The 26,059-nt window shown below is 47.6% G+C and overlaps 1 protein-coding gene across 3 annotated transcripts in view; it reads right to left on the bottom strand.

Moving 5' to 3' along the window:
- Positions 1-25,160, bottom strand: part of FRS2 (fibroblast growth factor receptor substrate 2) — a 117,591-nt gene extending 92,431 nt beyond the window's left edge. For all 3 annotated transcript variants that reach the window (XR_012753032.1, XR_012753031.1, XM_075344878.1), the window contains exon 1: positions 25,045-25,160. The gene's annotated coding sequence lies outside the window, so the exon portion shown is untranslated. The remainder of the gene's footprint in view (positions 1-25,044) is intronic.
- Positions 25,161-26,059: the final 899 nt, after the last annotated feature.

Here is a 26,059-nt window from a genome sequence, read left to right as displayed (position 1 = left end):
TGGCAATAGCCGGCTACAGAGGAGAGAGGGCAATAAACCCCTCCCTCCCCTCAGAGCCGGCCCGTCCCCCGCAGCTGAGGTCCGCTCGCATGATGGGACCTCAGTCGCAGTGACTCCTGCTGTACTGCCAACGTGAGCCGAGTGTCATGTGAGGATCGCATTAGTCCCTGTGTGGCCCCCGCCTTCCTTCCATACTTTTCTCAAGATTGTACTCTAGTGCAGGGATGTTCCTGGGCTGATGGAAAAAATGTAAAAAAAAAGTCTGAAAGCTGCTACTGCACAATGGCAGCAAGTATGCTCCAGTACCTGTAAGACATTCTGTGCACTTGAAGAAAAGCTATGACAATTTAGACTTTATCATCAAGAAACTTAATTACTAGTATCAATAATGATCAAGATGTGATCTGAAAGCTCTCTTTGCTCATAGGCAGGTGGATACACAAAGTACCCATGTTTTTTGTGTGAAAGGGGCAGCCAGGATGGAACTCCCCACTGGAACCAAAAAAAGTTGGCCAAGGGAACATGTTTGCAACCTGAACTCAAGAACACAGTTGCAGAAAGTTTACTTGATCCCCAATAATGTTTTTCTGCCACCTTTCCACATTAAGCTTGGACCACTGAAGCAGTTTGTGAACGCTCTATTGAAAAAGAATTTCAGGGACTGTCCTTTGCATAAGTAAAGGAAGGCATTTTTGGGGGTCTGGATATTCGGAAACTCAAAAAAGTTCAAAACAAAAATGAAAGCTGATGAGAAAAGGGTTTGAGATTCTTTTAAAGAAGTAGTGAAGAAAATTGTAGGTAACAAAGATCCAAAATGTAAGTCCATCAAGGAGAACATGCTGAAATGTTTCAAATCCTTGGGGGTGTCTGATCAATTTGAAGTTCCATTTGGACTACTCCCCTGAAAACCTTGGTGCGGTAACCGAAAAGCAAGGAGAAAGAAGATTTCATCAGGATATCGAGGAGATGGAACCAAGATGCCAGAGATTGCTATATACCATGTTTTTCCAAAAATAAGACACTGTCGTATATTTTTTTTTGCCCCCCAAAAAAGCACTAGGGCTTATTTTTGGAGGTCTTATTCTTGGGGAAACACGGTTAAGGGGTAAGTTTACCCCCCAAAATGCAGACCCCCACTTCCCAGGAGACTCATACTCACCAGACCAGGATGTCTCTGTGGCTCCCAGGTCCTCCTGTGATCTCCGGTGGGTGCTGCACGCAATTCTCCCCTGCTGCTGGCTGACACCCTGACACACACAGCAGATCGCGTGCACACTCACATCACATCCAGCGCTTCCAGCAGCAAAGAATGATGGGAGGAAATCACGTGTGTCCGCAGGTCCTATGGCGGCAGGTCATTGCGCTCCACGGCACTGCCTCTCAGGATTCTGCCGGCGAGAAGAGATTGGTGTTGCTGGATGTGGTGAGTATGTGTGCGATCTGATTATGTGTGTGAGATCGGATATGTGTGTGCGTGTTTGTTGAGAGCTGATTGTGTGCTTGTGTGAGAGCTGATTGTGTGCTTGTGTGAGAGCTGATTTTGTGTGCTTGTGTGAGAGCTGATTTTGTGTGCTTGTGTGAGAGCTGATTTTGTGTGCTTGTGTGAGAGCTGATTTTGTGTGCTTGTGTGAGAGCTGATTTTGTGTGCTTGTGTGAGAGCTGATTGTGTGCTTGTGTGAGAGCTGATTGTGTGCTTGTGTGAGAGCTGATTGTGTGCTTGTGTGAGAGCTGATTGTGTGCTTGTGTGAGAGCTGATTGTGTGCTTGTGTGAGAGCTGATTGTGTGCTTGTGTGAGAGCTGATTGTGTGTTTGTGTGAGAGCTGATTGTGTGTTTGTGTGAGAGCTGATTGTGTGCTTGTGTGAGAGCTGATTGTGTGCTTGTGTGAGAGCTGATTTTGTGTGCTTGTGTGAGAGCTGATTTTGTGTGCTTGTGTGAGAGCTGATTGTGTGCTTGTGTGAGAGCTGATTGTGTGCTTGTGTGAGAGCTGATTGTGTGCTTGTGTGAGAGCTGATTGTGTGCTTGTGTGAGAGCTGATTGTGTGCTTGTGTGAGAGCTGATTGTGTGCTTGTGTGAGAGCTGATTGTGTGTTTGTGTGAGAGCTGATTGTGTGTTTGTGTGAGAGAGCTGATTGTGTGTGGCGGTGCCCAGCGTCGGGTGAGTGTGATTACGGTGTGCCCGCTGTGTATAATGAAGTGTCTTGCAGTATCTAACTTTTTTAGCAGCATGGATACTTCATTATTAATCCACGACTAGGGCTTATTTTTGGGGGAGGCTTATATTTAAGCCTTGCTCTGAAAATCCCTGCTTATTTTTGGGGGAGGGCTTATTTTTGGAAAAACACGGTAATTGTTCTTTAAACAAAGACTTTATATATTCTTTAACACATGGCATTAATTCATGTTACTATTAAAGGAATTGTCCAATACTTGGACAACCCCTTCCAAGAATAAAAATAAAACAGCGCTAGGTCTCCCAGGGCTTGTGTGACGGTGGCTGAGGTGCTCAAGTGGCATAATCAGTGCTCATGTCTGGGGCTGCAGTATGAGCGAAGCAGCCCATTAAGAGTCACTGATTGGTGGCTGTGCTCTACTGGCATAACATCACACAAGTCTTGGGAGACCATGGGCCGATAGCGCAGGAACACCATCAGTGCAGAAGGCAAGTATCGGTTCATTTCAATTTACACAAAAGTAGTACATATTTAAGAAGGGGTCATTACAAATAGTCGACAACCCCTTTAAAGCCTTAGAAAACTTGTGTTTTCTGGTAAGTATTTTACAAGTGGCTCTATAAACCAAAATTGGAGCAAACACCGACAACATCTACATTTGTGCTTGAAAGTTTGTGAACCCTTCAGAATTTTCCATATTGCTACATAAATTTGACATGTGAAAATCTGAGGTAATTTGCAAGTCCTAAAATTAGAAAAAGAAACAAATGACAAACGTATTAGACTGTCATTTATTTATCAGTAAAATGAGCCAATATCCCATACCTGTGAGTGACAATTGTAGGTGAGCCTTTGCTTTCAGTATCTGGGCCTTTTGCGGTAATAACTGAATCTAAACATTTCTGGTAATCGTTGATTATTTCTGCACATCGGCTTGGAGGAATTTTAGCCGCTTCCTCCCTACAAAACAGCTTCAGCTGTGTTATGTTGTTGGGTGCTCTCCCATGAAGGTCAAGTCGTGCTACATCATTTCTATAGGATTAAGGGCAGTACTATTTCCTTAGCTATTAGCAACCTTTAAACTTTCTTCTTCTTCAACCATAGTTTTATAAAACAACTTGTGTGCTTTGAGTCTTCGTCTTGCTGCATGTCCCACAATTCTCTTGAGATTCAGCTCATGGACAGATGTCCTGACATTTTCCCTTAGAACTTATAGGTATAATTGAGAATTTGTTGTTCCAGCAATGATGGCAAGTCATGCTGTCCCAGATGCAACAAAATAGGACCAAACAATTATACTACCAGCTGGTATTCACATGATATAAATGTTTTATACTATAATGTAATCTTTTTCTTAGGCTGCTTTCACACTACGTTTTTTTAACATGCGTCATGAACGTTTTTTTGCTGTAAAAGTGGATCCTGTTTTTACAAAGAAAAACGCATGTTTTATTTGCAGGATCCTGCCACTTGAAGTTTATGGGCGGGCATTGGAGTCATGAGATTGGGAGTGAGGGGAACTGAATGTGATAGACTGGGAGGCGGCATCTGACAGCTGCAGACGCTGGTAACAAAGGTAAACATCGGGTAACTAAGCAAAGTGCTTTGCTTGGATACCCGATATTTACCTTGGTTACGAGCGTCTGTAGCTGCTAGGAGCCGGGCTGCCTGCTCCCTGCACACGTAACCAAGGTAAACATCGGGTAACTAAGCAAAGCGCTTTGCTTGGTTACCCGATATTTACCTTGGTTACGAGCGTCCGCTGCTCTCAGGCAGGGGAGAGAGAGGGAGGGGGAGAGAGAGACTGATCACGCCAGGCTGGTTTCTGGGCATGCTCAGTAGAGCAAGCAGTATCCTGTCTATCAGCATGCCAGCGTTCACATGCGTTTGCGTGCTGTTTAGTCAGGATCCAGCGATTTGCAGTATTTGGACGCAGTTCAAAAACAATACAAGTAGCGTTTTTGAAAAAAGTTAAACTGCAAGTCGCTGGATCCTCATTGTAACGCACGCAAACGCGAGGTAACGCATGTTGACGCGAGTCCATTGCAAATGCATTGAAATGAAAACGCATTTGCTTTGGATCCGTTTTTGCGTTAAAAAACGTTCATGACGCATGTTAAATTAAACGTAGTGTGAAAGCAGCCTTACTCCAACAATCATGCTTCTCATTTAAAGACAGCCTTTCACCACTTTTTGCATGTTAAACTGGCTACCTCATGATAAAGGGACTAAAGAATTTAATAAAACTTGTACATCCGCAAGGAGTTGGTATGATTTCCCTGTGTTTGCATGGGTTTCCTCCCACACTCCAGGCATACCGATTGGGAATTTAGATTGGGAGCCCCAATGGGGACATTGATAATCTCTGTATGACGCTGCCCAATAATAAGACAGCAAGTATATTAGGTAAGAAAAAAATGAAAACACCTAGATAAACTGTAAAAAGTCTTTCACTGTGATCTGTTGACTGCGGTATCTAATCTTATCTGACATTGATCTCTTCACTCTTGCCTCTACAGACACTTCTTTAAGGCTGGGTTCACACATAGCGACAGCGATAACGACGTCGCTGTTACGTCACCATTTTCTGTGACGTAACAGCGACCTAGTAAGTCGCTGTTATGATCGCTGCTTAGCTGTCAAACACAGCAGAAGCAGCAGCGATCATAACGTCGCTACATGTGCAGAGAGCAGGGAGCCGCGCACACTGCTTAGCGCTGGCTCCCTGCTCTCCTAGCTACAGTACACATCGGGTTAATTACACGATGTGTACTGCAGCTACATGTGCAGAGAGCAGGAGCCGGCACTGGCAGCGAGAGCGGCGGAGGCTGGTAACGAAGGTAAATATCGGGTAACCACCTTGGTTACCCGATGTTTACCCTGGTTACAGCTTGGGAAACCACACTAACCACATTTTACTACCTATTTAGACAGCATCTTAAACAATAGAATCAACACTAGTAACCCACAAGGAATTACAAGGATGCTATACCGTCAATAAAAATCTCTTTATTATTCCTTATATCATTAAAAAACACACAATAGTAAGAGTATTCGCACAGCAAACAATCAGGGAAGTGGAAATCACAATTACAACCCTCCTAACAGGGGGAGGGGTTAGTGCAAGCACATCGACACTATCAATGTATTTTAGACAGTTATAATATTCCCAAAGGAGTATTGGTTAGTTAATTAATGGAGGTAGAGTCAATCCGTGAGAAACAGTCCATATACGGACACCATTTTTTTTTCCCCAAAGGGAGTATTAGTTTCTCCACATTGTCTCCACCTCCACCACAACCTCAACTCAGATGATAAGTCAATAATTCTTCAAATCAGCATTACAATAGCTACATCAATTTAATTACTCTGACATCGCTGGAATAAGCCCATGAGGAAGCATCCCACAGTAGTGTAATAACAAGAGGGGATACTTTTATAAATTCACTATCCTAGCCTGGAATAAACAGATTGCATAGGCAGACCACACTCCCCCCCCCCCCCCCATACACTTCCTCTGCCTAGATGGAACACACAATCGTTAGACTCTATCCATAAATGGACACAGCATGATTTATGTCAGAGCCAGCTATGTATCAGATATAAGAATCATCAGAGTCACAAACCTGAGTAATCAAGTGTCAGTGCGCCCGCAGCCACCACACCTCTACGCGTTTCAACTGCTTCTTCTTCTGCCTCATGAAGAAGAAGCAGTTGAAACGCATAGAGGTGTGGTGGCTGCGGGCGCACTGACACTTGATTACTCAGGTTTGTGACTCTGATGATTCTTATATCTGATACATAGCTGGCTCTGACATAAATCATGCTGTGTCCATTTATGGATAGAGTCTAACGATTGTGAGTTCCATCTAAGCAGAGGAAGTGTATGGGGGGGGGGGGGGGGGGGGGGGAGTGTGGTCTGCCTATGCAATCTGTTTATTCCAGGCTAGGATAGTGAATTTATAAAAGTATCCCCTCTTGTTATTACACTACTGTGGGATGCTTCCTCATGGGCTTATTCCAGCGATGTCAGAGTAATTAAATTGATGTAGCTATTGCAATGCTGATTTGAAGAATTATTGACTTATCTGAGTTGAGGTTGTGGTGGAGAAACTAATACTCCCTTTGGGGAAAAAACTTGGTGTCCGTATATGGACTGTTTCTCACGGATTGACTCTACCTCCATTAATTAACTAACCAATACTCCTTTGGGAATATTATAACTGTCTAAAATACATTGATAGTGTCGATGTGCTTGCACTAACCCCTCCCCCTGTTAGGAGGGTTGTAATTGTGATTTCCACTTCCCTGATTGTTTGCTGTGCGAATACTCTTGCTATTGTGTGTTTTTTAATGATATAAGGAATAATAAAGAGATTTTTATTGACGGTATAGCATCCTTGTAATTCCTTGTGGGTTACTAGTGTTGATCCTGGTTACAGCTTACCACAGGCTGCCATATGCCGGCTCCTGCTCTCTGCTTGCTTCATTTCGTCGCTCTCTCGCTGTCACACACAGCGATGTGTGCTTATCAGCGGGAGAGCAACAATAAAAAAAGAACCAAGGCTGTGTGTAACGAGCAGCGATCTCACAGCGAGATCGCTAATGAGGTCACTGCTGCGTCACAAAAACCGTGACTCAGCAGCGATCTCAATAGCGATCTCGCTGTGTGTGAAGCACCCCTAAGTTGTGCTGCTGTGATACCATAATTTCCCACGGGATCAATAAAGTGTATCGTATCAAATGAGAGGAAAACTCCACTGTGATGTCATTAGATGCAGCGCTGTGGATACATCCAAGGTATCAGGAAATAATGTCCAGATTCCTGACATAGATTCAAAGCATGGTATGTAACAAACATTGCTTGCACGCTCATCTTCATCATTGCTCCACGTTGCAGCTATTGTCTTCCTGAGCTGTAGTGACATTCATAATCAATGACATTACAGTGCTTGTCACATACAACTATGGATCTGAGGTATCAGACATTATACCCAGATACCTGGGATAGATCTACAGCAAGTATGTAAGACATTATAGCACAGCTCTCCTCCTCTTCCAATGCCTGTAGGGAAGAAAGCCCTGGCATTGAGATTAATCTTGCCAGATCACTGTGAAAAAGAAAGTTCTGACCTTCACAGGGGGGCACTTGGAAAACAAATCCCAATGTATGATGCCACCTTCTTAGGCCCCTTTCACATTGCGTTTTACCTTCCGCTCCCAGGTCCCGTCGGAGGATCCGTCCGAACCACCCCTCCCCCACTCTGCCAAGCGTGTTCCAGACGCATGCGCCCGGCAGGGCCATTCACTATTATGGAGCGCACTTAGTTAGCGTGTGCTCTGTTTTGTGCCATTTTGTGCACATATACGTTTCTGCAGACGGACACCCGAACGTAGTCCACCTACGTTCGGGTGTCCGTCTGCAGAAACGTATATATACACAAAATGGCACAAAACAGAGCACACGCTAACGCAGTGCGCTCCATAATAGTGAATGGCCCTGCCGGGCGCATGCGTCTGGAACACGCTTGGCAGAGTGGGGGGAGGGGCGGTTCGGACGGATCCTCCGACGGGACCTGGGAGCGGAAGGTAAAACGCAATGTGAAAGGAGCCTAATACCTGAAGAATGTGAAAGAGGCAAAAAGTAAATGGAAATCTAGGTTTTATTAGGCCCTTAGCTCCTTTATCATGAGGTAGCCAGTTTAACATGCAACAAGTGGTGAATGGTCCTTTTTAAACTAAAAAGCTCTATTTAGGACTTATTTAGAAAAAATATATATAATTGTTCTAATAGCCTTCTGGGATTGTGCAGGCGATCCCTTAGCTAATGGTAGATGGGCAGCAATGGTCTGTTGGGGAGCAGCAGCTTTTTTCATTTACAGTAAGGCTATGTGCGCACGTTGCGTACTAGCCCTGCAGAAATATCTGCAGCGATCTGAACAGCACACGTGCGCTTTAAATCGCTCCAGAAATGTCCGTAGTGAAAACAAAAAAAAAAGCCGATTCCATGCGCTCTGCCTGCAGCTCCTGCCATAGACAGAGCAGGAGCTGCCGGCAAAGCGCACGGAAGAAGTGACATGTCACTTCTTAGAACGCAGCGCTTCGGCAGAAGCCGAAGCGCTGCGCTCTAAAACGCCACGTGCGCACGGCCCCTGCACAATCTCCATAGACTGTGCAGGGGCCGCAGGACACATGCAGTTACGCTGCGCTACAAAGCGCAGCGTAACTGCATGTATTTACGCAACGTGCGCACATAGCCTAATTCTGTCATGCATAACTTTATTGTTCAGTGTCCAACTGATGATAACATTTACATTAGCTAATTTAAGAGAGGCCTTTTGTTGCTTAGAGATTACCTTTAGTGCCTTTGTTACCTCACACACTATTACATGCCTTAATCTTGGAGTATTCTATGATGATTGACCACGACTAAGTAGGGTATTAATGGTCTTGAATTACTTTAATTTATACAAAAACTGTCTGACTGTAGATGTTTTCGTACAAACCTTTTAGGCCTAAGCCACACGGCATGAAAATCTGTGCGAGTGGAGTGCGATTAAAAAAAAATAAAAATGCATTCCACTCGAACCAATATTAGCCTATGCGTCAGCACCCACGATCGATTTTCTCAGCCCTAACCGGACCGAGAAAACAATCGCAGCATGCTGCAACTGTAATGCGTTCCTTTTTTCTCTCGCACCCATTCAAGTCTATGGGCCAAGAGAGAAATATCGCACACCGGTGTACCGCGAGTGCAGGGCGACAATGGAAATAGCCGGCTACAGAGGAGAGAGGGAGATAAATCCCTCCCTCCCAGCACCGGCCTTCCCCTCCTAAGCGTCGGCCCGCCCCCCGCAGCTGAGGTCCGATCGCATGATCGGATCTCAGTCGCAGGGACACTTGGCTCTGCTGTACTGCCAGCGTGAGCCAGGTGTAATGCGAGGGGATTGCAGTAATCCCCGTGTGGCCCCGGCTTTAGGCAGTGTGCACATATTGAGGGTTTTTTTACCTCAATATATGTAAGCCAAAAAAGGAGTGAAACAGTCAGAAAACAGTATAATAGAAACACGGGCACCACTTCTGCAATTTTCACCCACTCCTGGTTTTGCGTAAAAAAAACCCCTCACCAAATACTTAACATGTGCACACTGAATAAAGGGTTTGGATGCAAACATCTACAGTCAGACAGATTTAGGGTATGGGTAAATTACAATTTTTCAGGTGCGACTGCTCGAAACCCACCTAAAAAAGTGCTTAAAAGAATGAAGAAAATAAACATTGCAATGTCTAAACAATTAGCTGTGCATATTCAGTCTTATCAATTTTTTTTTTAATTTCTTCAGGCTTTAAAAACTCTGAAAATGTTAAGTGACCAGGGCATTTTTTCAGGCAACTTCAACTTAAATACTCATTATGTTTATACAAAAGGAGTTTTAAAAAAAAAAAAATTAATAAGAAAGCCGCAAGAAGGCCACAACAGAAAACCCGCCAAAAGATGCTTCAGAAAAAAAACACTGCTGGCGTTTTCTACGCTAAAAGAAGTCTATGCATATACCCTTAGAGATGGTCTTGCGACCTTCTCCAGGTTGCTGAGCGTCAACAACTCTCCTACTGAGGTCCTTAAAAATCTCCTTTTTTAGTGCTATGACACATTTCTACAAAAATCTTGTGACGATCAGACTTTGATAAATCCCTGCTATTTACAAAAATAGTCACCACTCACACCCGTATTGATTGAATACACCAGACTAACTTCACCTTCAAAAAAAAAAATCAGAGACAGTTGGATGTTTTACAACTTGCACGTCGAGGTAGTGCACAATAGTTGTCACAACGTGACTGCATTCACTGCTATAGCACCAAGATATAGCAGCGCTGATGAGCAAACTTTGGTCATGTGACAGCTGTAGTGGTGAAAGGCGCCGTGTAGCCGTAGCCTAAAGGGTCACATACTTTTGCCACTCTCAGATTTGTGATACTGGATTATTTTCATGTAAATATGACAAAATAATACTTTTGACTTATACTAATTTGTTTCATTTGGTCCTCTTTATCTACTTTTAGGACTTGGGTGAAAATCTGATGTAGTTTTAGGTTAAATTTATGCAAAAATATGAGCAACTGTGAAGGGTTCACAAACTTAAAAAGCACCACTATAGAAAGAAAAGCTTTAGGACCTGTGCGCACGCTGCGGATTTACCGCGGATTTGCTGCAGAAAATGTGTCTAACATTGCTGCAGTCATTCCCCAGCAAATCCTATGGGTTTGAAAAAATGCTGTGCACACACTGCGTTTTTTATACCCGCGGATTTTCCACTGTGGAATTAATAAGCATGTCACTTCTTTTCTGCAGGTACCTGGGGTTTTTGTCATAGATAATGGTAAAAACCGCAAGGACCAATTTGCGGAAAATCCGCGGAAAATCCTCGGCAAAACCGCGGGTGCGGGATTCTTTCAGAGGGTCCGGATTTTTCTTAAGAAAAAGGCTCTTTCTAGTGCGCACATAGCCTTAGATCTGTAACACATACACAAAAAAAAGCCCAAAAAACCAAACATTTGCTCCATGTCCTGGTTTGATCTAATTATCGGATCGCACATGCCCATGCAAGTCAATAAGTGTGTGGAAACCATTGGACTGCATTCGGAGGACATCTGAGTGCAGTCCGCTTTCCATGGAGAAGATGGGGACATTTTTTCCCCATCTTCACCTTATCAAAGAGAATCGGATCACACTACGCTGACACTCTGATCAAACTCTGACAACAGTTTGATCAGAGCGTCAGTTGCATAATTGACCCGATTCTCTCAGATGAGGGAATCTAAGGTCCGCTGCACCAGCCCTAAAGGAATTGGCTCATCTGAAACTCCTTTCCGAATGCCCTGCAGCATTGATGAACTGACTGCTCCTATCAAGAAAAGATGTTGCTCCTTTAGGGTATGCTCACACAGATTGATGCTGTCAAAAACAAATTTTCTTATGGACTTCGTTTGAGGAAGTTCTTTGTAATGATTTTCATTTCTTGATTCGGTTTAGGAGAGTCTTGTTTTTGCTGCATTCTTATTGGACAGTGGCTAGTTTGGAGCAGATTCCATCAGGAGCCGATTCAAAGAAGATAAATGCATATTTCTTTCCCAACAAGGGGATTTTCTAACCGTAGCCCCGTTCACACATTGAGTATTTGGTGAATTCACTTCAGTGTAAGGTTAGGTTCACATTTCCATTAAATTGTATCAGTCACAATCCGCGGCTCTGGTAAACAACGCAATCCGTTTGGCGGATTCTGTTGTGTCCCATAGACTTGTATTAGTGGCGGATTGCGACTGATGACCCTGCGTGGCATCCGCTGCGCGCGGTCAGTCGTTTTTCACTGACCGCCGGGCGGGAGCAACGCAGAATGTAACGTTTTTCAGGCTGTCAAAATTAACGCACCGCGCAGAAATCTGTCGCCATCCGTCATGCTTGTAATGTATGTCTATGGTGCTGGATTCCGTCGTAATCCATCTTACGACAGAATCCAGCGCTGGATTCCGTCATGCGCTACTGAGCATGCCCAGCATGTTTGGCACACCCACTGGGCTGTCCCAAACACAAACGGATCATGACTGATCCATCAAAAAACGGACACACAGTGGATGTAACAAACGCGACGGATGAGTTTTTTCACAGGATTCCTATGAAAGGAATCCTGTGAAAAACACATCCGTTGCGTCAGTTGACATCTCAAAACCAACTGATACGTTGCTGATGGACATGACGGATTTAAAACAACGGAAATGTGAACCTAGCCTAAGTCTCGGTTCACACTTCCGTTAAATTTTATCAGTCACAATCCACTGCGCTGGTAAACAACGGAATCCGTTTAGCGGATTCCGATGTTTCCATAGACTTGTATGAGCGGCAGATTGACTGATGATGCTGCGTTGCACCCTCCGCCCGACTGATCAGTCATGGAATGACTGACCGCGGGGCGGAAGGAACGCACCCTGTAACGTTTTTTGAGCAGCGTAATCCGTAGGATTTCGCTGCGCATGCTCTCTCTGGCTCCCTACACCCGTAACTAGGATACACATCGGGTTACTAAGCAATGTGCTTTGGTTAGTTACCCGATATTTACACTGGTTACGTGTGCAGGGAGCCAGCGCTAAGCGGTGTACGCTGGTAACCAGTGTAAATATCGGGTAACCAAGCAAAAAGTGCTTTGCTTTTAGTTACCCGATATTTACCCTGGATATGTGTGCAGGGAGCCCGATACTTCCCCGCTTGGCCCCCTCCCTCACTCGGCATGTACACACACACACACACACACACACACACACACACACTCACCTGACCCCAGCCCTCCAGTACCTGCGGCACTAACGTCCTCAGCGCCACGGCCCCGCTTGGCTCCACCCACCCCGAACTCCGCGCTCCGCCCCCCTGCACACAACTGAGTCCGACAATGAATTCTATTCTTTGTCATCCGTTGTACAACGCATCAGTCACATGCGTTAAGCAATGCATGTGACTGATGCAAAACAACGGAAATGTGAACCTAGCCTTAGCCACAACCAGAAGGGGGTGAAAAATGCCCTGTCTCTATTATACTTTCCCCCAGATTGTTCCACACCTGGTTTTGGCTTAGGGTACTTTCACACTTGCTTTTATTTCCTTCCTTTACAATCCGCCCTTTTGGAAAACAGCGGAATCCGTTAACGGATTTCGCTGTTTCCCATAGACTTGTATGGGTGACTGATTGTTCCAAAAGGACCTGCGTTGCTTCCGCTGGGCGACGCTCCGTTGCTTCCGCCCAGCGGGAGCAACGCAGCATGTAACGTTATTTTGAGCAGCGGAATCCTCTGGATTTCACTGCGCATGCGCTTTTTTTTTTTTTTTTTAAATCAAACTTTATTTTGGCTCGCGGTGGCCGAACGTTCAGCTGAGCGCCCGGCCGTCGGCAAGCGACAGCGCTCAGCTGATAACCCGGCGGTCGGCTGCAGGGAGCGATCAGCTGATCACCCGGCGGCCGGCTACTGGGAGCGATCAGCTGATCACCCGGCGGCCGGCTACTGGGAGCGATCAGCTGATCACCCGGCGGCCGGCTACTGGGAGCGATCAGCTGATCACCCGGCGGCCGGCTACTGGGAGCGATCAGCTGATCACCCGGCGGCCGGCTACTGGGAGCGATCAGCTGATCGTTCACAATAGTCTGCCGCTGGTAAAACTGTAAAAAAAAAAAATCAAAACGAATTGCGTTGTTTTGCAGCATCCGTTGCATCCGTTGTGCCACTATATGCAACACATCCGTTGCATCCGTTACACAACGCAATGCAACGGATACCGTTCAACGCAAGTGTGAAACTAGCCTTACAAATACTGAGGTGAAAATACTCAACGTGTGCACATGGCCTTAAAGAGGAAACTAGTCAAAAGACTGAACAACATGAGAATAGCAAAAAGGTTTTACAACAGAGAACAATAGGAAGAGTTTGTGTAAAGATAACTAGTAAAATAATATAAAAACCTGTGTGCACTATCCCTTACAGGCCGATAGATGGGGGACTGGAGTCGCGGACCACCTTCATGATGTTTGAAAAGGGCATACTGGCACAGTTTGTCTTCTTAAGACAATTCCTTTAAAAATGTTGCATACCCTAACTTGATTTATATTTACTATAATGTTAGAAAGCGTATCCCAATTCCTACAATGGCCCCTTATCTCACAGATTACAGGCTTCATTTTAGGGCAGCCTATCATCATTTATGGTGTATCTGATTATAGAGGAAGATCAAATCTAACGTCTATTATATGTCACTAATGCTGTGCAGTATAGTACTGTTATTGTACGAATACCAGCATTGTACGTACAATTTCAGGTTGGAGAGATGTGCACAGTACCGTTCTTTATGGGATTACCAACAGACGTATCAGAAGAGCCTCTGTCCCTAAAACCCCTTCTTTAATAATCTCTCTTTATGAGCCGTCCAGAAACATTAACGTACACATTTGACTGACGTTTGCAGCTCCTCTTTGAGCTTTATTTTTATAGACATATTTTAGCCTGGTCTCAGTGACCCTGAGGGGAAAATGTAGTATTACAGGGCAGTTATTCATATAAATGGCTGGGCAAGTAATACAAGGGTGGATGAAGTCATAGACTGTAAGCTTACGAGCAGGGCCCTCACTCCTCTTGGTATCTTAATTTTGTTATTTTGTATTGTCTCATATTGTCTGTACATGTCCCCTCTGAATTGTAAAGCGCCGCGGAATATGTTGGCGCTATAGAAATAAAACTTATTATTAAGTCTCCCAGAATGTGAGCCATTTGTACGTATATAAACAGGGTATATGATGTTGTCCAGTCTAAGAAGAAGAGTTTGCAGCTATAGCAGTGTAACTTCAGACAACCGAATTGTGACAGTGTGCACACTGTCACACGTTCCCTGTAATCCTGGTGTGGGTGGGCGGCTTGACTCGCCTCTACTTGAGCAATGAGAAGGCTAGTCGATATGCGTCTACAAATATGCAAATCTCAATCATGGAGTCACATGACCTAAGTAACCTGCATCGGGAACACCGGGAAATCGTGACAGTGTGCGCATCACACACAGTCACATTCGGCAGTCACACATTGACTGCAGACTAGTCGTACTCACCTGTACACCCTATATAAGTGTCATCTCCAATGGTGCAATTAAAAAAGTGCCCCCTTGGCAAATTCACTTTAGCTCAGCTCATATCCGATTTGGTATTTGCACAGAAGAGAAAAAAAACACGGATAAAATCAGCTATAGATCGCGTTACCAAACAAGTGCAGTTTTTACTCAATGTGTTATCTTTTGCATTGCTTGGTGAAGTTTGTAGTTATAGTCAAAGCACAAGATATTGTGTTGCAAATTAAAACTTGCATTGACAGTCAATTTATGGTGTGGATTTTCTCAGTTGGCAAGTGACATTTTGAGACATTTCATTCACAATGCTGCCACTGAAATCCACAGCACAAAATCCTCTGTGTATTCTCCCCATGGGAGCAGATCCTAAGGGTACATTCATAGACGGCTTCAGGGTCAGTAAAAATTGCCTTCATATGAAGCAGAAATGGCCCCATTCAGATATATGAACAGAACTTTTGGATACAGAAATCTGTGGTACGTGAGAGCACTTTAAGCCAGTGTTCCACAAAATGTAGAGTGGTTGCACTGGGCAGCATTACTGGCAGTATGTTGGGCATGATTTGGCTTCAGTATTTGTCCGCCAAAACCAAGAAGGAAACTGATACAGAAAAGGCATGATGGAAACACATGCGCTTCTGTGCCTTGCTTACAAATACTGACCGAAATCCCACCGTGTAAGCGCTTGTTCAGACGAGCATATAAATCGGTCCGTGTGCTGTCTGTATGAGCCACAGACCACACAAGGCCACATTATAACTAGTGTACAGTCGATTTTCCACACTACAGCTTTCTAATGGCACATCACTAATGAATTGTGTTCTTTAGCTCTGCCTCACAACTTACAGCTCCTGTGACCCCAGGCCTCCATCATAGTGGCATACCCAAAGTGTTAAAGGGGTTATCCGGCTTCTTTTGACTTTTTTTTTTTTTTTTTTTTATTACCCTGTTGGGCTACATTGGGGCAGGTAAGTAGATAGAGACCACTTACCTGCCCTGCTGTCAGCCCCTCTCCCCTGGCTCAGAGTGGTCATGTGACCGCTCCTGCAGCGATTTTGCTGCTTCCGGTCATTTCATGTCAACATGGGCAGGACCATGTTGACATGCAAATCTGGAACAGCATGTCGCCTCCCTGCTGGGGAGTACAGTGCGATGAGCCCCGTCCCCCTTCCCTGCATCCTCCCACACATTCCCCCGCACCCCTTACTCTCCCCGCAACCTCCCCCTGCACTGCTGTGGGGTCCGTGACCTGGGGGAGGGGCCTGGCGGCGGCTGCAGCGGTGTCAGCGCCAGCACCGGGCCCCTGCTCAGGATCGCACATTCAAATATACCGGCATCACAGATCACAGATGCGGGTACATTTGAAAGCGCTGATGAGAAGCAGCGCAGCGCTGCTTCTCATCACTGCCCCGCTGTCTGTGCTCTCTTCAGCACAGCGGTGACGTCACTACTGTGCTGATATGTCCAGACCAGACAGCGGACGAACGTACAGGAGCGGCGGGGACCGAGGACGGGTGAGTACGTACTCCCTACATGTGTTCCCTATGGGGGTAGGGGGGGGTCGGTACAGAGCCATAAGTGTGCGTGTGTGGTGCAGAGCCCGATGTTGCGGTGGGGGGTGCAGAGCCCGATGTTGCGGTGGGGGGGTGCAGAGCCCGATGTTGCGGTGGGGGGGTGCAGAGCCCGATGTTGCGGTGGGGGGGTGCAGAGCCCGATGTTGCGGTGGGGGGGTGCAGAGCCCGATGTTGCGGTGGGGGGGTGCAGAGCCCGATGTTGCGGTGGGGGGGTGCAGAGCCCGATGTTGCGGTGGGGGGGTGCAGAGCCCGATGTTGCGGTGGGGGGGTGCAGAGCCCGATGTTGCGGTGGGGGGGTGCAGAGCCCGATGTTGCGGTGGGGGGGTGCAGAGCCCGATGTTGCGGTGGGGGGGTGCAGAGCCCGATGTTGCGGTGGGGGGGTGCAGAGCCCGATGTTGCGGTGGGGGGGTGCAGAGCCCGATGTTGCGGTGGGGGGGTGCAGAGCCCGATGTTGCGGTGGGGGGGTGCAGAGCCCGATGTTGCGGTGGGGGGGTGCAGAGCCCGATGCGGTGGGGGGTGCAGAGCCCGATGCGGTGGGGGGTGCAGAGCCCGATGCGGTGGGGGGTGCAGAGCCCGATGCGGTGGGGGGTGCAGAGCCTGGTGCTGTTATTTGCAATGCTGTAGTGATAACAGGTCAGTGCTGGAGAAGAATACTGACAGGGACTGTGTGTGCAGGGGGTGGGCAGGGGGCGAGGCTGGACACTGGGGAGGGGATGGATACTGAGGCCGGGCGGTGCCAGCTGTGACTGGGATAATTACAGATAGATACTTCGTTGAGCATTGTATAAAAATGACAGAGCGTGCTTGGGACCTGATCGAGCATCGGGGTGCTTAGGTACGCTCAGTGCTCTGCCGAGTATCGCAGGTGAGCAGACGTGTCCTTTGTGAAACATTGACCACAATGTGAGAGCCACTTGCAGTCTCTGAATGCTCGTTACTTGAGTCAAGCCTTCCTGAGCGTCTTATATGCTTGACTCGAGTAAAAAGTACTTGAGCATTGTAGTGTTCACTCATCATTACGATTACCAAGCATTGTACTGTACGCCCATCATTAAAGGGAACCTGTCACCAGGTTTTTCCCTTATGAACAGCAGCCAGCACCAGTGAGCCCTTATATACAGCATTCTAGAATACTGTATATAAGTGCCCAGGCCACTCTGTAGAACGTAAAGAAGACCTTTATTATACTCACCTTGGGAGCAGTCAGTTTTAATGGGCGTCGCTGCTCTCAGATTCGTCGCCTCCTTCATCTTGTGCAGTCTCCATCCTCCTTCCAAGCCCCATGTGGATAAGATGTCCTATGTCATCCACACAGAGGCCTCCATTGCCCTTCTGCAAATGCACACTTTGATCTGCCCTGCTGACGGCAGATTAAGTATTGTAAAGCGCATGTGGTCTTTGCTCACGCCTGTGCATTACAGTACTTTGCTCTGCCTACAGCACGGTAAATCAAAGTGCACATGTGCAGGAGTGCAATGGAGGCCTTTGTGTGACGCGACATCCATACGGGGCTGGCAAGGAGGATGGCGAATGCACAAGATAAAAGACACCGGACCGAGAGTAAAGACACCCATTGGACCCAACCTCCCCCCTAGGTGAGTATAATAAAGGTCTTTTTTTTACGTTCTACAGAATGGCCTGAGCACTTATATACAGTATTCTAGAATGCAGTAAGTATATCAGGGCTCACTGTGCTGGACGCAGCTTATAAGGGAAAAACCTGGCGACAAGTTCCCTTTAAGTATAATACATTACGCTTGCACTGTCCTACTGTGCTATTGTAAAAAAGGAGAGTGCAATCGGTGGGGGGACTGGGCTTGCACAGAACAAGCAGCTGCTAGCCGGGCCACACATGCAGATTAAAGTGATTTGATCCACTATAAGGCCACGTGCACACGTTGAGTATTTTGTACGTTTTTTACCTCTGTATTTGAAGCCAAAACCAGGAGTGGAACAATCAGAGGAAAAGTAGAATAGAAACACGGTCCCCACTTCTGCATTATTCACGCACCTCTAGTTTAGACTTACAAACACGGAGGTAAAAAACACTCGCCAAATACAAAATGTGTGCACGTGGCCTAAAACGGGACATCATCAAGTTGTCAGTGTAGCATCCGGATTATGTGACAAGTTGAGGCAGTGATTCTGTTGAATCTTAACAAGCTGGTGGTGGTCACATGACCAGAATTCAGGGAAGGAGGCATTTTCACTTATGTACACACTAGTGAATTCACAAATGAGAAGCAACACAGTGACTGGGGAGACAAATACAGTGGAACCTTGGTTTACGAGAACAATCCGTTCTGGGAGTGTGCTTGTAAACCAAATTACTCGTCCAGCAAAGCAAGATTTCCCATAGGAAATAATCCAAGCTCAGACAATTCATTCCACAACTTGTTCAATGTCCCATCCTGGTCCCCTATTGTGCCATTCCACACACACACAAACACATTGTGCTCACCTTACATTCTGTTCCATCGCCTGCCTCCCGCCAGTTCTTGTAGTTCGCCGGAACAGGATGTGTATCGGGTAACCATCGCGACCAATGCCCCGGAGCTTCGGCTGCCAGAGCGCTGATGTCAAAAGCAGGAGAAGCTTGCTTCTGATAGGCCAGCGCGCTGCCTTTAAGTAGCGGCTGACAGCGGAAGTTCCTCTATCGTCGCAATGGATACCCGATACACATCCTGTACCGGCGAACTACAACAACCATGAGGCCGGCGATGGAGCGGAAGGTAAGGTGAGCATAATATGTGCGTGTATGAGCGTGTTTTTGCGGAGTGCACGAGCGGGTTAGAGCACGGTGAAAGTACGGAACCAGACGTGTGTACGCTGAGTATTTGCTTGTACAGCAAAGATTGCTCATAAACTGAGTTACAAATGTACAGCAAGCTTTGCTCGTATAGCGAAATTCTCGCACACCAAGTTACTCGTAAACAGAGGTTCCACTGTAGGTTAATTCTGGATAACCCCTTGGAGCCAGAATATGGTTTTCTATATCATATCTCCAGAAATTAACTGAAAAGTAATAAACCCAACAAATGAAAATAAGTGTAAAATACAATGACAACATTCAGTGCTAACTGCCAGTACTGCAGGCAAAAGAGACACTTTGTGTAATTGCCATTCTCAGCCATAGGGAACTGATTCTGAGAGTCTAGCTTTTCTAACCTGATAAACATAAATTTGAGCTGGGATCATATGAAATATAAAACCTCAGCTCTGTGTACTAGCCTTCATGTGACGGCAGCACTGTACGGGGGACTATTACAGAAAATGACTTCTTGGTACGTGGTGCCATCGTGCTCTGCTGCACGGACAACAGATTGTATGAAAATGGAACACAAGAGCCTGGCCACAATCTGCGCGTTCGTGAAGGGCTTTGGTGTATATGCTAGATCTATCCGCATGGGCTCTCCAACCCGACACACAAGGAATACCGTATTTTTCGGACTATAAGATGCACCCTGGTTTTAGAGGAGGAAAATAGGAAAATAACACTTTAAGCAAAAAAATGTGGTCATGACACACTGTTATGGGGCGAGGATCTGCTGCTGACACTGTTATGGGGGTAATGTCCCCAAATTCTCTACTAAGGTACCCCATCCTGGTAATGATCCTCCTGCCTTGTATATGATCCTGCTATAAACCCCCATCCTGCTCATATACCAGCATCCTGCTCATATTCCCTCATCCTGTTCATATACCCCCATCCATCCTATTGATATTTCCCCCATCCATCCTGCTCATATACCCCCATCCTGCTCATATACCCCCATCCTGCTCATATACCCCCATCCTGCTCATATACCCCCATCCTGCTCATATACTCCCATCCTGCTCATATACTCCCATCTTGCTCATATACCCCCATCCTGCTCATATACCCCCCCATCCATCGTGCTCATATACCCCCATCTTGTTCATATACCCCCCATCCATCCTGTTCATATACCCCCCATCCATCCTGTTCATATACCCCCATCCTGTTCATATACCCCCATCCTGTTCATATACCCCCATCCTGTTCATATACCCCCCATCCATCCTGCTCATATACCCCCCCATCCATCCTGCTCATATACTCCCATCCTGCTATATGCCCCCATCGTGCTCATATACCATCCTGGTATATGGCCTGTATCCTATAGCACAGAGAAAAAAAAAAAAGAAAACGTTTATACTCACCTCTTCCTCACTCCCTGCAGCACCGATCATCTTCCTCTCTGCGCCGCTGACCTGTGTGTGTGCCGTGGAGCCGTTCCCCTGCAGCACGCGATGTCTTCCTGTCTGTGCGGATCAGCTGACCAGCACAGATCACCTGACCGGCACAGACAGGAAGACATCGCGTGCTGCAGGGGGACGGCTCCACACACAGGGACGGGTGAGTGTACTGATTCACTGCACCCCGCGCTGATGATGACGCGCGGGGAGCAGTGAATACAGCCGCACATGATCACTCCAGGCTGTAATTGCAAGGGGTGATCATGCGGACCGGCTCTTTACTATGCGCGCGATCCCGCTCATCCTCCCGCCCACCTGTCAGTGCCAGCTTCAGCGCTGAGAGATGGGCGGGAGGATGGGCATGCATATGTAATGAGTGGGCCCACGTGGTCACGGCAGGCGCTGCTGCTGCCTGCTCGTGCCCCCGATGACCCGCTCCACCACAGCACCCTCGTTCCCGGCCGCAGCCCTATAATCAGACCATAAGACGCACCCCCAACTTTCCCCCAACATTTGGGGGGAAAAAAGTGCGTCTTATGGTCCGAAAAATACGGTATATCAGGAGAGCCTCCTACAATGCATGGCCTGACATTGTGTGAATGGAGCCTAAGGGTACTTTCACACTTGCGTTCAGCGCAGTCCGTCACTATGGAGAATAGCGCAGTCCGTTAACGCACTGCGCTATTCTCCATAGATTTGTATGGACGACGCACTGTAATGCAAGTGTAAGCGTGGCATCCGCTGGACGGCGCAGCGTCGTTATTTTGACGCTGCGCCGGGAGGAACGTAGCATGTAATGTTTTTTTGAGCAACGCAATCTGTAGGATTTCACTGCGCATGCTCTCTGGCTCCCTGCACCCGTAACCAAGGTAAATATCCGGTAACCAAGCAAAGTGCTTTGCCGATATTTACCCTCGCTACGTGTGCAGGGAGCCAGACACTTCCCCGCTTGGCTCCACCCACTCCTGCACTCCACTCCGCATGTATGTATGTACACACACACACACACACACCTGTCCTTAGCGCCATGTCCCACTCACTCCACACTCCTCCCCCAGCACACATTCTCGGCGGCCGAACGATCAGCTGAGTGCCCGGCCGCCGGCATGTGAGAGCGCTCAGCTGAGCGCCCGGCCGCCAGCATGTGAGAGCGCTCAGCTGATCGTTCACAATAGTCTGCTGCCGGTAAAGCTGTAAAAAAGAAAACAAAAAAAAAAATGCTTTCCGTTGTTTTGTACGATCCGTTGCATCCATTGTGCCACTATATGCAACGCATCCGTTACACAACGCAATGCTACGGATGCCGTTCAACGAAAGTGTGAAACTAGCCTTAGACACATTACCACTCCTAGCACTATAACTTCTATCTCAACAGAACAGTAGAAAAAGGTACCCACTGGAATATGTGTGGTATTTTATATATTACAAGCACCACTCCAGAATTTATTTTATTTTACCGCTGGATTGATGCTTTAAATCTAAAGCCCCCGTCACACACAGCGAGATGGCTGAAACATCACAGGTTTTGTGACGTATCAGTGACCTCGCCATCGATATCGCTGTGTGTGACAAGCAGCAGTGAGAGGCCCCTGATGCGAGGTCGCTGATCGTGACAAAACGATCAGGACCACTTTTTGCTCGTTGGTCTCCCACTGTGCAGCACACATCAGCGTGTTTGACGGCGGGAGACCAACGAGCGCTGGTCCCGAGTGTGCAGCGAGCTGTCGGTACACGGGTCGCTGTAGAGATCTGCCTGATTGACAGCTCAACAGCGACCATGTAGCGACGTTCCAGCGATCCCTGCCTGGTGGTACGTCGCTATGTGTAACGGGACTCTAAGTCCACTGACCATCCAAGCAAAGTCTATGAGAATCGTGACTCGCTGTGCACATGTTGATTCATTTTTCCTTAAAGATTTTGTTGTTGAAAAATGAAGCAGCATGTCAATTGTTTCTGCGTTTATTTTCTGCGTTTCTCTAATCCCCTGCAATGCTGTATCACTACAGTGGATTATATAGCAGCACTTTGCCTCACACACCATGCATACAGCATGGTGTATGAGGCTCTCCGTAGCTCAGTAACCCGGAGTCGTCATGGTGACAACCCAGGGTTACCATGGTAGCGATCGGGTCCCTGTTATTGCTTTAAAAGGGACATGATCGCCAGGGAGAGGTAAGCGATAACTTTACCTGCCTCCTGAACACTATGATCGCAGTATTCACGGGGTTAAACTACCAGGAGTCGCACGGGCACTGCTGTAGAGCTGGAGAGCTGGGTCCTGGCTGTAACATCAGCCGGAGACCCGGAAGCGACCGCAAGGGTACCATGCCTGAAAAATCACAAGTGAAAAACGTACAGACACAATAAATGCACTTTTTTTCAGCTGCTTTTTTCCTGCCAAAATAATTGTGTGCAGAAAAAAAAAGCACATAAAATAGCAACGTAGGCACAATCTCCCCCTCCGGCAGATTCACCTTCTATCACCGCCGCTCCTATCATTCTCCGGTAATTTGTTAGCTACCGGCAGCTCTAGTGTTTCCTGGAGCGCGCTGGAGGTCACAACTCTATCAGAGCTTTGTTCTGACTCTCATAGACTTGTACTGGGAGCTTGTGACAACTATTGAACTGCCAGAAATCAGAAATGATGGGAACAAGATGGAGGCGTGGGACCAGAGCAGCACTGAAAAACGACGAAGCTGCTGTAAAGGGAGTATATGACAGGGGACTTACATTAAAATAACAAAACTGAGCACAAAAAGAAATGAAAAAGAAGAAAAAAAATAACTGGAGTGTTGTTCCAGCTGCTGGAAGTATGTCATTTTTTTTTTTATCTTTAGCACATACGTGCCTTAAAACGGTTTTATGAAGCTAAGTAAAAAGGTTTAAGTACCACACCAGCCAGACATTAAAACTATAACATATGAAGCCAAATCACATCATGCACTAGCCCTATATCCGGATTTAGGCCAGTGTCACCCACAAACACTAGCCCTAGTGCTGTAATGTGTAGTTTTACCCACAGATGTAAATGGAACAAATAAGACGATGACATGAAAACACCCTCGGGTGCATGAATTCTGTACTGAATGGCCCTGTGAGAAGCTAGGCGACCACAGAGAGGCAAAGGGCAACCATGCCAAAAACAGCATAGAACAGTCACAGTGCTGACCAGGTGGTAACACAGGGGTGACTAAACCCTGCGGGCCGTCACATCGCCTAACCTAAACCCCGCGGGCCGTCACATCGCCTAACCTAAACCCCGCGGGCTGCCACATCGCCTGACCTAAACCCTGCGGACCGTCACATCGCCTGACCTAAACCCTGCGGGCCGTCACATCGCCTGACCTAAACCCTGCGGGTCGTCACATCGCCTGACCTAAACCCTGCGGGCCGTCACATCGCCTGACCTAAACCCCGCGGGCCGTCACATCGCCTGACCTAAACCCAGCGGACCGTCACATCGCCTGACCTAAACCCCGCGGACCGTCACATCGCCTGACCTAAACCCCGCGGACCGTCACATCTCCTGACCTAAACCCTGCGGGCCGTCACATCGCCTGACCTAAACCCTGCGGGCCGTCACATCGCCTGACCTAAACCCTGCGGGCCGTCACATCGCCTAACCTAAACCCCGCGGACCGTCACATCTCCTGACCTAAACTCTGCCTATGTTACATTCAGATCAGGTGTCTGGTAGCCTGCACAGTCCCTTCACCCATCAATACTAACAGGGCAGTAATGTCCCACCTACAACACATGACCGCTGCAGTAGGTAGACAGCACTACCACCTTCAGGTACAACCTTTCATCAACCCAATAACTCCTCCAATCAGGACTTTGCTGGTGAAGAGCGACACTCCTATGTGCAGACCTGAGAGACTGCTAAACCCTGCGCATGTTACAGTGCTTGTGATGTGAGGTCAGTCTCCCCGCAGCACGATCATAGACGCTGGTGCCCCCCATGGTTTGGCTTTTTAAATGGGGAATTTCTGCAGAACAATCTACAGAAATTCTGACCCAAAAATGGAGAAAAAAGTCCTAAGAGCAGGATGCAAAGTATATCAGTGTCAGAGTCATCCACGGAAGGTAAAAGACCAATTACTGCTCCATACCAGTCTAGCGGGCAGACCACCCGATACAATAGGGACCTCATCCCACACATTCCTGGATGGCATACTGAGCCTCGTGCACACAGTAACCGCACAGAAGACGCACACTATCCCACCGGTGACGTCACGGCGGCCCCCATAAGCTTGGCTGTGATGATCAGCCTGGCAGCGCTCCCCCGGCTGGCAGCAGACTGCGCCTTCCCTGCCAGCTCCGCGGCTCCAGGCAGGAGTGCACACAGCAGCCATGTTCCCCTGCCCGCGGGCTGTATGCTCTGAGGAGGATTCCCGCCCGCTCCTTCCACCCCAGGCGTACTTACAGGTGGGACCGGGGAGGCTCCGCTCACAGCCAGGACTCGCTCCCCGGGCTCCAGGCCGCCAGCTGGACCGACGCTTCTCGTTGTGCGCAGATTCCGCACACTACTGCTTCCGGGTCACACGAGCACCGACCGCAGGCACGCGCACACTCCAGCTGAGAGCGTCACGGGAACGCGCGCCTGCATTGTGACGTCACCTGTGAGCGTGTAGAAAGGCGCGACGACTGAGAGCCCCCTAGAAGCGGCACCCGGGCCTGTAACCTGAGGAGAGCGGGGGCTGGGGCATGGCCGCCACTGCTGTGCACACCGCTGGAGTATGGGGCGCTGTTACACCGCCGTCTCCTCTCCACACTCTATGTATAGGGCTGTTACACCGCCGTCTCCTCTCCACACTCTATGTATAGGGCTGTTACACCGCCGTCTCCTCTCCACACTCTATGTATAGGGCTGTTACACCGCTGTCTCCTCTCCACACTATATGTATAGGGCTGTTACACCGCCGTCTCCTCTCCACACTATATGTATAGGGCTGTTACACCGCCGTCTCCTCTCCACACTATATGTATAGGGCTGTTACACCGCTGTCTCCTCTCCACACTATATGTATAGGGCTGTTACACCGCCGTCTCCTCTCCACACTCTATGTATAGGGCTGTTACACCGCTGTCTCCTCTCCACACTATATGTATAGGGCTGTTACACCGCTGTCTCCTCTCCACACTCTATGTATAGGGCTGTTACACCGCCGTCTCCTCTCCACACTATATGTATAGGGCTGTTACACCGCTGTCTCCTCTCCACACTATATGTATAGGGCTGTTACACCGCCGTCTCCTCTCCACACTCTATGTATAGGGCTGTTACACCGCCGTCTCCTCTCCACACTATATGTATAGGGCTGTTACACCGCCGTCTCCTCTCCACACTATATGTATAGGGCTGTTACACCGCCGTCTCCTCTCCACACTATATGTATAGGGCTATTACACCGCTGTGTCCTCCACACTATATGTATAGG

The sequence above is a fragment of the Anomaloglossus baeobatrachus genome, chromosome 4 (assembly GCF_048569485.1).
Source record: "Anomaloglossus baeobatrachus isolate aAnoBae1 chromosome 4, aAnoBae1.hap1, whole genome shotgun sequence".
Lineage (NCBI taxonomy): Eukaryota > Metazoa > Chordata > Amphibia > Anura > Aromobatidae > Anomaloglossus > Anomaloglossus baeobatrachus.
The sequence above is the reverse complement of the archived record's forward strand: the minus strand, read 5'-3'. Positions and strand labels throughout refer to the sequence as shown.